Consider the following 1411-nt stretch of genomic DNA (forward strand, 5'->3'; position numbering starts at 1 on the left):
GGGGGGGACACTGGCAGGGGGGTCAGGGGGCTGGGGGAGCACTGGGGACACTGGGAGGCACTTTGTGGGGCAATGGAGAGGCAGAGGAGGAGGTTGGGGGGTCCTGGGAGAGCTGAGAGGGGCTGTGGAGAGTCCTGGGGGTGACTGGGAGGGAGTTTGGGGGAGCCTGGGAGGGATGGGAGGGAGGCTAGGAGGAGGGTGAAAAAGTGCTAGGGGGCCTTGGAGGGGACTGGGAGAGGTTCAGGAGAGTCCTGGGGGTGATGGGAGGGGGGTTGGAGGATCCTAAAGGGGATGGGAGGGGCTTTGTGGGATCCCTGAGGGGCTGGGAAGGGACTGGTAGGAGGTTTCAGAGGATCCTGGGTGGGCTTGGGGAGACCAGGACGAGGTTTGTGGGGTCCTGGGTGGTCTCTGGGAGGTTTTGGGGGTCCTGACGCCCCCGGCTCCCCCCAGAGATGCCACAGGACACCGTCCGCAGCAAGATCCTGGTGGGGGTTGGGGGCTTCGTGTTGGGTTTCGTGTTCCTGGCACTGGGGCTCGGCTTCTACCTGCGGGAGAAGGTAAAAGGGGGTCCCCGAGGGTCGTGTCCCCCCTTCCCCACACCATGTTTTCCTCCCTGCCCCCCCAGCCCGCTGTCACCCCTTTTTCTCTCCCCGCAGAGCTCCTGAGCCAGCGGTGGCCGCAGCCCCTCCCCGTGGCCTCGGGCCCAGCCGGGACCCCACAATCCATCCCCGCCCGGAGTTTGGGGGGGTCGTGTGTCCCCCCGGCCCTGCTTTTGCTCTCACACCATCTGCCTGGTGCTCCCAGTGCTCCCAGTAAAGCTTCCCAGTTCTCTGCAGTCCTGATTAATGGGGGATATTGGGGGGGGGGCTCTGAAAATCCTGGAAATGGGAGGGGGTTTGGGCAACGTCAGCCCCCCAAAATTTTACATATTCAGGGCACCCCAAAGCCAAACTCTAGGAATCTTGGACCCCCCAAAACCCACCTTGGACCCCCCAAGCCACGGGCAGAGTCAGTGCATGCAGCAGCAGCCAATGGGAGCGAGCGCAGCTGCTGTGTCATCAGTTGCCGGGCAGACCCGGCCTAAACTGAGCCCTCACCGAGCTCAGCCAATCAGAGAACGCCCTCCACTCGATTCTGGGGGCCCGTCGGAGCTCCGGGACAGCCGGATCGCCGTTTTTGGGTTCAGCAGAGCTGCGAGACCTCTGGACGCCCATTTGTGGGTTCCCCTGAGTTCCCACCTGCCCTGCACCCCACGGATCCCCCAAAACCCCCACCCCGGGGCTGCAGCTCCTCGAACCGCCTCAGCCAATCAGAAAGCACCGACGCGAACTGTGGCCAATCAGAGCGCGTCTCGCTGATGACTCATCAGTTGGTTGGAAGACGATCCGCTAAACGAGTCCCCAACTTTACC

Source organism: Empidonax traillii, unplaced genomic scaffold (assembly GCF_003031625.1).
Source record: "Empidonax traillii isolate 1590-97213 ecotype Southwest subspecies unplaced genomic scaffold, ASM303162v1 scaffold3950:size10498, whole genome shotgun sequence".
In the NCBI taxonomy this organism is placed as follows: domain Eukaryota; kingdom Metazoa; phylum Chordata; class Aves; order Passeriformes; family Tyrannidae; genus Empidonax; species Empidonax traillii.